The following is a 12593-nucleotide window of genomic DNA, read 5'->3' on the forward strand; positions in this document are numbered from 1 at the left end:
TACAGAGAGCCGCCACAGGTTTGATGGGCCAAGTGGTCCCCATCAGAGCAGTACAATTCCGTTAGGCAGCACCCCACCCACCCCCAACAGCTCCTGCTCGCTTGTCTCTGGGTCTAGACGGAAAGGGGTGGCTGTGAGTTAGGACTGAAGGCCTCGTCTTTGCCCCCTTCTGTTTCTTGCCTCTCCTTGCAGATATTTCCAGACCCCTTGGAACATGGTAACGAATGTTGCCGGAGGATCAGCGGCCGTTTGCCCTCGATTACGGTGGAGCTAACGGACGTGGGCGAGGTGGAGAGTGGAGAGCTACGTTGGCCTCCTGAGGAGCCCAGCCCCTGCGCGGTTGTTGAGGACCTCTTTAAGGCCAGCAGTGAGCAGGAAAGTCCCAGAGAAACACAGCCAGGGTTAAGTAAAGCCATGCCTCCCGGTAAGACACTTGGCCGATTCCAATGAAGCAAGCTGCTCCTCTACCTATGCCGGTGCGTGGGGCGTGGGGCGCGGGATTGCGGGGTGGGGTCCGGGGCTTTATGGTGAACACTCTGTCACTGCACGGTCACATAACCAGAATCAACGAATTGGCAACTTTCAATTTCAATCCCCCTCAGTCAATATCCTGGAGGCCGCCATTGACCACAACTGGCCTGGTCACAGAAACACAGCAGCTATGAGAGCAGGCCAGAGGCTGGGAATACTGCAGCGAGTAACTCAGGAGTGGGGATGTTCACTGATGACTGCACAATGTTCAGCACCATTTGAGGCTCCTCAGATACTGAAGCAGTCCATGTTCACATGCAACAAGATCTGGACAATAGCCAGACTTGGGCTGACTAATGGCAACTGACATTCGTGCCACACAAATGCCAGGCATCACCGATAAGAGACAATCTAACCACCGCCCCTTGACATTCAATGGTGTTATCATCACTGAATCCCCCACTATCAACATCCTGGGGGTTATCATTGACCAGAAACTCAACTGTGACAGCAATATAATTACAATTGCTCCAAGAGCAGGTCAGAGACTGGGAATCCTGCAGCGAGTAACTCACCTCCTGACTCCCCCCAAACCCTGTCCCACCATCTACAAGCCACAAGCCAGGAGTGTGATGGAATACTCCCCACTTGCCCTGGATGGGGGCAGCCCCAACAGCACTCAAGAAGCTCAACACCATCCAGGACAAAGCAGCCCCCACCTGATATGCCCCACATCCACAAACATCCCACTCCCTCCACCACCGACGCTCAGTCACAGCAGTGTGTACCATCTACAAGATGCACTGCAGAAATTCGCCAAAGATCCTCAGGCAGCACCTTCCAAACCCACGGCCGCTTCCATCTAGAAGGACAAAGGGCAGCAGATACATGGTAACACCACCCCCTGTGAGCTTCCCATCAAGCCGCTCACCATCTTGATTTGGAAATATATCGCCGTTCCTTCAGTGTCGCTGGGTCAAAATCTTGTAATTCCCTCCCTAAGGGCATTGTGGATGCCCCTAGTGTAGTGATTGGAAAGTGGTCAGCCAGGGGGGCCTCACAGAATCTGAGTTCCCTGATTGTGGCTGTTAACCTGGTCCAATCAGGGAGCCCTGACTGACAGATAGAAACAGGAGCATCAGGGGTTGTGCTCACTCTGAGAGCTGGCTCCAAGGAAGCTGGATTAGTGTCAAGGAGTCTCCGCGAGTCAATAAAGGGTGATGGGATACTGGTCTCTGTGGAGTTAGTTCACCTACACCACTGAGACCCCAGAAACTCACAAAGGGGGCTCACTACCTCTTTCTTAAGAGCAAAGAGAATGAGCATTCTGTGCTGGCACAGATATTGTGACCCATATTCATTGAAAGTGTAAAAATAACTCGACAGTGCACACTGACAGCGTGGTTATTTTACAGAACTCAGGTTGTCTCGTTTCGTCCTCTTCTCCAGCAAATCTTATCCTCACGTCATTGTCTCTTAAAATAAAGACATGAAGGTGTTACAGAAAAGTAGAAATTGCTGGAGAAACTCAGCAGGTCTGGCAGCATCTGCGGTGAGAGAGAAACAGAGTTTAACATTTTGGGTCCAGTGGCCCACGACTCGGAACACCACTCTCTCTCCACAGACCTGCTGAGTTTCTCCAGCAACTTCTGGTTTCCTTTCAAATCTCCAGCATCTGCAGTTCTTTGCTTTAACTTTATGTGGAAGTGTTAGAGGGTCCAGCGAAAGAGATTACAAGAATAGTTTTGGGGATAGAGTTCTTTAGAGAAGTGGTTAGTTTACTGAAATGGGAAGTGTTTCCCTTTGAGAAAGGCTCAACGGTCAGCATCCTTGCCTCATAGCCCCAGGGACCTGGGTTCGATTCCACCCTCGGGTGAGTGTCTGTGTGGAGTTTGCACATTCTCCCCGTGTCTGCGTGGGGTTTTCTCCAGGTGCTCCAGTTTCCTCCCACAGTCCAAAAACGCACAAATTAATTGGAATGGCCATGCTAAATGACCAATACTGTCCAGGGACGTGCACGTTAGGGTGGATTGGCCATGCAAAATTACCCATAGTTCCCAGGGATGTGCAGGTTAGGGTGGACTGGCCATGCTAAATTACCCATAGTGCCCAGGGGTGTGCAGGCTAGGGTGGATTGACTGTGCTAAATTACCCATAGTGCCCAGGGGTGTGCAGGCCAGGGTGGATTGGCTGTGCTAAATTACCCACAGTGCCCAGGGGTGTGCAGATTAGGGTGGATTGGCCGTGCTAAATTACCCATAGTGCCCAGGGATGTGCAGGTTAGGCTGGATTGGCCATGCTAAATTACCCATAGTGCCCAGGGGTGTGCAGGCTAGGCTGGATTGGCCATGCTAAATTACCCATAGTGCCCAGGGATGTAGCGGCTAGGGTGGATTGGCCGTGCTAAATTACCCATAGTGCCCAGGGATGTGCGGGTTAGGGTGGATTGGCCATGCTAAATTACCCATAGTGCCCAGGGGTGTGCAGGCTAGGGTGGATTGGCCGTGCTAAATTACCCATAGTGCTCAGGGATGTGCAGGTTAGGGTGGATTGGCTGTGCTAAATTACCCATAGTGCCCAGGGATGTGCAGGTTAGGGTGGATTGGCTGTGCTAAATTACCCATAGTGCCCAGGGATGTGCAGGTTAGGGTGGATTGGCTGTGCTAAATTACCCATAGTGCCCAGGGGTGTGCGGGTTAGGGTGGATTGGCCATGCTAAATTACCCATAGTGCCCAGGGGTGTGCAGGCTAGGGTGGATTGGCTGTGCTAAATTACCCATAGTGCCCAGGGATGTGCAGGTTAGGGTGGATTGGCTGTGCTAAATTACCCATAGTGCCCAGGGATGTGCAGGTTAGGGTGGATTGGCTGTGCTAAATTACCCATAGTGCCCAGGGATGTGCAGGTGAGGGTGGATTGGCTGTGCTAAATTACCCATAGTGCCCAGGGATGTGCAGGTTAGGGTGGATTGGCTGTGCTAAATTACCCATAGTGCCCAGGGGTGTGCAGGTTAGGGTGGATTGGCTGTGCTAAATTACCCATAGTGCCCAGGGATATGCACGTTAGGGTGGATTGGCCGTGCTAAATTACCCATAGTGCCCAGGGATGTGCAGGTTAGGGTGGATTGGCCATGCTAAATTACCCATAGTGCCCAGGGGTGTGCAGGTTAGGGTGGATTGGCCGTGCTAAATTACCCATAGTGCCCAGGGATGTGCAGGTTAGGGTGGATTGGCCATGCTAAATTACCCATAGTTCCCAGGGGTGTGCAGGCTAGGGTGGATTGGCCGTGCTAAATTACCCATAGTGCCCAGGGATGTGCAGGTTAGGGTGGATTGGCTGTGCTAAATTACCCATAGTGCCCAGGGATGTGCAGGTTAGGGTGGATTGGCCGTGCTAAATTACCCATAGTGCCCAGGGATGTGCAGGTTAGGGTGGATTGGCTGTGCTAAATTACCCATAGTGCCCAGGGGTGTGCAGGCTAGGGTGGATTGGCCGTGCTAAATTACCCATAGTGCCCAGGGATGTGCGGGTTAGGGTGGATTGGCCATGCTAAATTACCCATAGTGCCCAGGGGTGTGCAGGCTAGGGTGGATTGGCCGTGGTAAATTACCCATAGTGCCCAGGGATGTGCAGGTTAGGGTGGATTGGCTGTGCTAAATTACCCATAGTGCCCAGGGATGTGCAGGTTAGGGTGGATTGGCTGTGCTAAATTACCCATAGTGCCCAGGGATGTGCAGGTTAGGGTGGATTGGCTGTGCTAAATTACCCATAGTGCCCAGGGGTGTGCAGGTTAGGGTGGATTGGCTGTGCTAAATTACCCATAGTGCCCAGGGGTGTGCAGGTTAGGGTGGATTGGCCGTGCTAAATTACCCATAGTGCCCAGGGATGTGCAGGTTAGGGTGGATTGGCTGTGCTAAATTACCCATAGTGCCCAGGGATGTGCAGGTTAGGGTGGATTGGCCGTGCTAAATTACCCATAGTGCCCAGGGGTGTGCAGGTTAGGGTGGATTGGCCGTGCTAAATTACCCATAGTGCCCAGGGGTGTGCAGGTTAGGGTGGATTGGCCGTGCTAAATTACCCATAGTGCCCAGGGGTGTGCAAGTTTGGGTGGATTGGCCATGCTAAATTACCCATAGTGCCCGGGGATGTGCAGGTTAGGGTGGATTGGCCATGCTAAATTACCCATAGTGCCCAGGGGTGTGCAGGTTAGGGTGGATTGGCCGTGCTAAATTACCCATAGTGCCCAGGGATGTGCGGGTTAGGGTGGATTGGCCATGCTAAATTACCCATAGTGCCCAGGGATGTGCTGGTTAGGTTGGATTGGCCGTGCTAAATTACCCATAGTGCCCAGGGGTGTGCAGGCTGGGGTGGATTGGCCGTGCTAAATTACCCATAGTGCCGAGGGATGTGCAGGTTAGGGTGGATTGGCTGTGCTAAATTACCCATAGTGCCCAGGGGTGTGCGGGTTAGGGTGGATTGGCCATGCTAAATTACCCATAGTGCCCAGGGGTGTGCAGGCTAGGGTGGATTGGCCGTGCTAAATTACCCATAGTGCCCAGGGGTGTGCCGGTTAGGGTGGATTGGCCGTGCTAAATTACCCATAGTGCCCAGGGATGTGCAGGTTAGGGTGGATTGGCTGTGCTAAATTACCCATAGTGCCCAGGGGTGTGCAGGTTAGGGTGGATTGGCCGTGCTAAATTACCCATAGTGCCCAGGGATGTGCAGGTTAGGGTGGATTGGCCGTGCTAAATTACCCATAGTGCCCAGGGGTGTGCAGGTTAGGGTGGATTGGCCGTGCTAAATTACCCATAGTGCCCGGGGATGTGCAGGTTAGGGTGGATTGGCCGTGCTAAATTACCCATAGTGCCCGGGGATGTGCAGGTTAGGGTGGATTGGCCATGCTAAATTACCCATAGTGCCCAGGGGTGTGCAAGTTTGGGTGGATTGGCTGTGCTAAATTACCCATAGTGCCCGGGGATGTGCAGGTTAGGGTGGATTGGCCGTGCTAAATTACCCATAGTGCCCAGGGGTGTGCAGGTTAGGGTGGATTGGCCGTGCTAAATTACCCATAGTGCCCAGGGATGTGCTGGTTAGGTTGGATTGGCCATGCTAAATTACCCATAGTGCCCGGGGATGTGCAGGTTAGGGTGGATTGGCCATGCTAAATTACCCATAGTGCCCAGGGGTGTGCAGGTTAGTGTGGATTGGCCGTGCTAAATTACCCATAGTGCCCAGGGATGTGCGGGTTAGGGTGGATTGGCCATGCTAAATTACCCATAGTGCCCAGGGATGTGCTGGTTAGGTTGGATTGGCCGTGCTAAATTACCCATAGTGCCCAGGGGTGTGCAGGCTAGGGTGGATTGGCCGTGCTAAATTACCCATAGTGCCGAGGGATGTGCAGGTTAGGGTGGATTGGCTGTGCTAAATTACCCATAGTGCCCAGGGGTGTGCGGGTTAGGGTGGATTGGCCATGCTAAATTACCCATAGTGCCCAGGGGTGTGCAGGCCAGGGTGGATTGGCCGTGCTAAATTACCCATAGTGCCCAGGGGTGTGCAGGTTAGGGTGGATTGGCCGTGCTAAATTACCCATAGTGCCCAGGGATGTGCAGGTTAGGGTGGATTGGCTGTGCTAAATTACCCATAGTGCCCAGGGGTGTGCAGGTTAGGGTGGATTGGCCGTTCTAAATTACCCATAGTGCCCAGGGATGTGCAGGTTCGGGTGGATTGGCCGTGCTAAATTACCCATAGTGCCCAGGGGTGTGCAGGTTAGGGTGGATTGGCCGTGCTAAATTACCCATAGTGCCGAGGGATGTGCAGGTTAGGGTGGATTGGCTGTGCTAAATTACCCATAGTGCCCAGGGGTGTGCGGGTTAGGGTGGATTGGCCATGCTAAATTACCCATAGTGCCCAGGGGTGTGCAGGCTAGGGTGGATTGGCCGTGCTAAATTACCCATAGTGCCCAGGGATGTGCAGGTTAGGGTGGATTGGCTGTGCTAAATTACCCATAGTGCCCAGGGATGTGCAGGTTAGGGTGGATTGGCCGTGCTAAATTACCCATAGTGCCCGGGGATGTGCAGGTTAGGGTGGATTGGCCATGCTAAATTACCCATAGTGCCCAGGGGTGTGCAGGTTAGGGTGGATTGGCCGTGCTAAATTACCCATAGTGCCCAGGGATGTGCGGGTTAGGGTGGATTGGCCATGCTAAATTACCCATAGTGCCCAGGGATGTGCTGGTTAGGTTGGATTGGCCGTGCTAAATTACCCATAGTGCCCAGGGGTGTGCAGGCTAGGGTGGATTGGCCGTGCTAAATTACCCATAGTGCCGAGGGATGTGCAGGTTAGGGTGGATTGGCTGTGCTAAATTACCCATAGTGCCCAGGGGTGTGTGGGTTAGGGTGGATTGGCCATGCTAAATTACCCATAGTGCCCAGGGGTGTGCAGGCTAGGGTGGATTGGCCGTGCTAAATTACCCATAGTGCCCAGGGATGTGCAGGTTAGGGTGGATTGGCTGTGCTAAATTACCCATAGTGCCCAGGGATGTGCAGGTTAGGGTGGATTGGCTGTGCTAAATTACCCATAGTGCCCAGGGATGTGCAGGTTAGGGTGGATTGGCTGTGCTAAATTACCCATAGTGCCCAGGGGTGTGCAGGTTAGGGTGGATTGGCCGTGCTAAATTACCCATAGTGCCCAGGGATGTGCAGGTTAGGGTGGATTGGCCGTGCTAAATTACCCATAGTGCCCAGGGATGTGCAGGTTAGGGTGGATTGGCCGTGCTAAATTACCCATAGTGCCCAGGGGTGTGCAGGTTAGGGTGGATTGGCCATGCTAAATTACCCATAGTGCCCAGGGATGTGCGGGTTAGGGTGGATTGGCCGTGCTAAATTACCCATAGTGCCCAGGGGTGTGCAGGCTAGGGTGGATTGGCCGTGCTAAATTACCCATAGTGCCCAGGGATGTGCAGGTTAGGGTGGATTGGCCGTGCTAAATTACCCATAGTGCCCAGGGATGTGCAGGTTAGGGTGGATTGGCCGTGCTAAATTACCCATAGTGCCCAGGGATGTGCAGGTTAGGGTGGATTGGCCGTGCTAAATTACCCATAGTGCCCAGGGATGTGCAGGTTAGGGTGGATTGGCCGTGCTAAATTACCCATAGTGCCCAGGGGTGTGCAGGTTAGGGTGGATTGGCTGTGCTAAATTACCCATAGTGCCCAGGGATGTGCAGGTTAGGGTGGATTGGCCGTGCTAAATTACCCATAGTGCCCAGGGGTGTGCAGGCTAGGGTGGATTGGCCGTGCTAAATTACCCATAGTGCCCAGGGATGTGCGGGTTAGGGTGGATTGGCCGTGCTAAATTACCCATAGTGCCCAGGGGTGTGCAGGCTAGGGTGGATTGGCCGTGCTAAATTACCCATAGTGCCCAGGGGTGTGCAGGCTAGGGTGGATTGGCCGTGCTAAATTACCCATAGTGCCCAGGGAAGTGCGGGTTAGGGTGGATTGGCCATGCTAAATTACCCATAGTGCCCAGGGGTGTGCAGGTTAGGGTGGATTGGCCATGCTAAATTACCCATAGTGCCCAGGGATGTGCAGGTTAGGGTGGATTGGCTGTGCTAAATTACCCATAGTGCCCAGGGATGTGCAGGTTAGGGTGGATTGGCCGTGCTAAATTACCCATAGTGCCCGGGGATGTGCAGGTTAGGGTGGATTGGCCGCGCTAAATTACCCATAGTGCCCAGGGGTGTGCAGGTTAGGGTGGATTGGCCGTGCTAAATTACCCATAGTGCCCAGGGGTGTGCAAGTTTGGGTGGATTGGCCGTGCTAAATTACCCATAGTGCCCGGGGATGTGCAGGTTAGGGTGGATTGGCCATGCTAAATTACCCATAGTGCCCAGGGGTGTGCAGGTTAGGGTGGATTGGCCGTGCTAAATTACCCATAGTGCCCAGGGATGTGCGGGTTAGGGTGGATTGGCCATGCTAAATTACCCATAGTGCCCAGGGGTGTGCAGGTTAGGGTGGATTGGCCGTGCTAAATTACCCATAGTGCCCAGGGATGTGCTGGTTAGGTTGGATTGGCCGTGCTAAATTACCCATAGTGCCCAGGGGTGTGCAGGCTAGGGTGGATTGGCCGTGCTAAATTACCCATAGTGCCCAGGGGTGTGCGGGTTAGGGTGGATTGGCCATGCTAAATTACCCATAGTGCCCAGGGGTGTGCAGGCTAGGGTGGATTGGCCGTGCTAAATTACCCATAGTGCCCAGGGATGTGCAGGTTAGGGTGGATTGGCTGTGCTAAATTACCCATAGTGCCCAGGGGTGTGCAGGTTAGGGTGGATTGGCTGTGCTAAATTACCCATAGTGCCCAGGGATGTGCAGGTTAGGGTGGATTGGCCGTGCTAAATTACCCATAGTGCCCAGGGATGTGCAGTTTAGGGTGGATTGGCCGTGCTAAATTACCCATAGTGCCCAGGGGTGTGCAGGTTAGGGTGGATTGGCCGTGCTAAATTACCCATAGTGCCCAGGGATGTGCGGGTTAGGGTGGATTGGCCATGCTAAATTACCCATAGTGCCCAGGGGTGTGCAGGCTAGGGTGGATTGGCCGTGCTAAATTACCCATAATGCCCAGGGATGTGCAGGTTAGGGTGGATTGGCTGTGCTAAATTACCCATAGTGCCCAGGGATGTGCAGGTTAGGGTGGATTGGCCGTGCTAAATTACCCATAGTGCCCAGGGGTGTGCAGGCTAGGGTGGATTGGCTGTGCTAAATTACCCATAGTGCCCAGGGATGTGCGTGTTAGGGTGGATTGGCCATGCTAAATTACCCATAGTGCCCAGGGGTGTGCAGGCTAGGGTGGATTGGCCGTGCTAAATTACCCATAGTGCCCAGGGGTGTGCAGGCTAGGGTGGATTGGCCGTGCTAAATTACCCATAGTGCCCAGGGATGTGCGGGTTACGGTGGATTGGCCATGCTAAATTACCCATAGTGGCCAGGGGTGTGCAGGTTAGGGTGGATTGGCCGTGCTAAATTACCCATAATGCCCAGGGATGTGCAGGTTAGGGTGGATTGGCCGTGCTAAATTACCCATAGTGCCCAGGGATGTGCAGGTTAGGCTGGATTGGCCGTGCTAAATTACCCATAGTGCCCAGGGATGTGCAGGTTAGGGTGGATTGGCCATGCTAAATTACCCATAGTGCCCAGGGATGTGCAGGTTAGGGTGGGTTGGCCATGCTAAATTACCCATAGTGCCCAGGGATGTGCGGGTTAGGGTGGGTTGGCCGTGCTAACTTACCCATAGTGCCCAGGGATGTGCAGGTTAGGGTGGATTGGCCGTGCTAAATTACCCATAGTGCCCAGGGATGTGCGGGTTAGGGTGGGTTGGCCATGCTAAATTGTTCCATAGTGTCCAGGAATGTGCAGGTTAGGGTGGAGTGGCCATGGGAAGTGAACGTGGTTACCAATCCAGGCAGCAGTTTTGTTTTGTTCGCAAGACAACCAGTTTAACCTTAAGTCTGATGATTTTATCAACATCGGACCAATCCTATTGTAAGAAATTGATATGTCATCAAGGATATAAAAGAAGACGCCATTTGAAAATCGGTCCGAGAACAAGTGTCATCTGTTAGAGTTAACAACCAGAAAATCACTGGCTGTCACAAAATTCTCAAAGCTCTCAGAGACCATAATCTGAGCAAAGGTACAGCTGTACTCTTAGCTAACACCCTTGACATAAGAATTCAACAGAGAAGGAGGCTCCTGACTGAAGATCAGCAGAGAAAGCACAGAACATTCTGGAATACGTATCCTGGCCATAATTTCAGAGGCTAGGCTTTAATTTTTTAAAAGTATTTTTGTTTATATCAGTGGGATTGGTATTCATTGGAACAGCATACTATTAGAATATTGTTTTATTCGAGAATATTTAGTAGTTAGAGGGGAATTGTTTAGTTTGTTAACAGTTCAGTTAATTTGTTCACTGTTAGAGCGAGATAATTAAATAGTTACTTGGTGATTAAAGAGCGAGGGTCAGGAGTTTATTTCATTTAACCACTGCTTTATAACAGAATGGGGGTGAGAGGTACACACCTCTTTCAACCGATTATAAAGTGAGACGAGCCTCTCTGGGTGTTTGGGCTTTGGTTATCTGAGGGGGGTCGACCTCCACTTCATGGCAATGGGGCTCGGTTGAATGCTGTTGGAGGGCCCATATAGCCTCATTGGGCCAAATGGCCTACTTCCACATTGTAGGGATTCTATGAAACACACAGTGAGTGGTTAGGGGTTGGCTAGTTTCGATGGTTGGATGGCTGCTTTGTTAATGCCGACAGCGTGGGTTCAATTCCTGTACCTGCTGAGGTTACCATAAAGAACTTTCCCCTCGCCTGAGGCATGGTGACCCTCAGGCTAAACCTCCATCAGTTGTCTCTCTGTCATGAGAGAGCAGCCCCATGGTCTAGCAGGACTATATTAGCGTAGCCTTGGGCTACAACAGGGACAGACTCAAATGAGATTTTCAAGAAGGGATTAGTTGAGAGAAAATTATTAACAAAACTATGAGGTGGGGAATGGGGGAGAAGTCAGCTGAGGGGAACAAGCTGACAAGCGTTTGAGGAGGGACCTAAGGGGCAACTATTTCACACAGAGGGTGGTGTGTGTATGGAATGAGCTGCCAGAGGAAGTGGTGGAGGCTGGTGCAGTTACAGCATTTAAAAGGCATCTGGATGGGGACATGGCTAGGAAGGGTTGAGAGGGAAATGGGACAAATGCTGGCAAATGGGACTAAATTTATTTAAGATATCAGGTCAGCACAGATGAGTCAGACTTGGGGGCCTGTTTCTGTGCTGTATGTGCCTATGAAGCTATGACTCTGAGAGAGACAGCACAGGCCTCAAACGCTGGAATGGCCTCACTCTGTGTTGTCACTGCTCCACAACTCGATACAGATCAGAACTCCACAGTGATGGACAAAGCTACACAGTAAACAGTCACGAGTAACTCCTCTGTCACGCTTTCTATCCCACCTGCACCCCTCCCTATAGAATCATAGAACCCCTACAGTGTGGAAACAGGCCCTTCAGCCCAACTAGTCCACACCGACCCTCAGAGCATCCCCCCAGACCCATCCCCCTATAGCCCACCTAATCTACACAGCCCTGGACACTATGGGCAATTTAGCACGGCCAATCCACCCTAACCTGCGCCTAATCCTCCCTTTTCTTGCTCCACCCTTCACCCATTTACTGTCTCCGCGGTACCATACCCGAAATGCCCATATTCCACATGGACGAGTCTGGAAGTCCGGCTGGAAGTTCTAGAAGATCCGATATGAACCTTCAACCCCATTACCAATGGATTACACCACACTGTAACCTGTGGAGCAACTTCATCCCTCAGAAATAAACAAGGTACCAGCTGAGTTTCTACTCTCTCCTGGCCAGGCCTGCTGGTGTTGCCCATCCCTAATTGCCCCCTGAACTGAACGCCTTGCTACGGCCATTTCAGAGGGCAGTTAACAGCCAATCACATTGCTGTGGGTCTGGAGTCACATTTAGGCCACGCATGGGCAAGGTCATGGAGGAGATTACAGAGATAGGGAGGGGTGAGGTGTTAGAGAGGGTTACAGAGATAGGGAGGGGTGAGGTGATGGAGGGGTTACAGAGATAGGGAGGGGTGAGGTGATGGAGGGGGTTACAGAGATAGGGAGGGGTGAGGTGATGGAGGGGTTTACAGAGATAGGGAGGGGTGAGGTGATGGAGGGGTTACAGAGATAGGGAGGGGTGAGGAGATGGAGGGGTTACAGAGATAGGGAGGGGTGAGGTGATGGAGGGGTTTACAGAGATAGGGAGGGGTGAGGTGATGGAGGGGTTACAGAGATAGGGAGGGGTGAGGTGATGAGGGGTTACAGAGATAGGGAGGGGTGAGGAGATGGAGGGTTACAGAAATAGGGAGGGGTGAGGTGATGGAGGGGTTACAGAGATAGGGAGGGGTGAGGTGATGGAATGGTTGCAGATGTAGGGAGGGGTGAGGTGATGGAAGGGGATTAGTGTTAGAGAGGGGGTGAGGTGATGGAGGGGTTACAGAGATAGGGAGGGGTGAGGTGATGGAGGGGTTACAGAGATAGGGAGGGGTGAGGTGATG

General features: G+C 52.5%; 1 protein-coding gene across 1 annotated transcript in view; it reads left to right on the forward strand.

Annotated features, from left to right (window-relative positions):
- The first annotated feature begins 315 nt into the window (after nt 1-315).
- Nucleotides 316-12593, forward strand: part of LOC125447777 (exocyst complex component 3-like) — a 73858-nt gene continuing 61580 nt past the window's right edge. The window contains exon 1 of the mRNA XM_059640960.1: nt 316-424. The gene's annotated coding sequence lies outside the window, so the exon portion shown is untranslated. The remainder of the gene's footprint in view (nt 425-12593) is intronic.

This window comes from Stegostoma tigrinum, chromosome 39 (assembly GCF_030684315.1).
Source record: "Stegostoma tigrinum isolate sSteTig4 chromosome 39, sSteTig4.hap1, whole genome shotgun sequence".
Taxonomy (NCBI): Eukaryota; Metazoa; Chordata; class Chondrichthyes; order Orectolobiformes; family Stegostomatidae; genus Stegostoma; species Stegostoma tigrinum.